Raw genomic sequence first — 283 nt, 5'->3', positions numbered from 1 at the left:
AGCTTTGCCTCGTATATTCCACTTATTTCTGCGTTGTCTTTGTGTCAGACTAAGTTATTACAGGAGACCTCAAGGATGTATTCTCAGAAAATATGCTTTCGTGTCTGCAGCGAAAACCTGTGCTGAATATATAATTACACTTTTTTTTTTTTTAGCATAGTTATCTTTTTTATTTATTCAGTAATAGGAAGTCAGTGTCATTAATCTGTGCCATGTTAGTGCCTTTGTTGAATAATTAGTAAAACAAAACAGGTATGGCACAGAGTCATATGATATTCTTTGA

The sequence above is a fragment of the Penaeus monodon genome, chromosome 28 (assembly GCF_015228065.2).
Source record: "Penaeus monodon isolate SGIC_2016 chromosome 28, NSTDA_Pmon_1, whole genome shotgun sequence".
Lineage (NCBI taxonomy): Eukaryota > Metazoa > Arthropoda > Malacostraca > Decapoda > Penaeidae > Penaeus > Penaeus monodon.
This window is presented reverse-complemented; position numbering follows the sequence as displayed.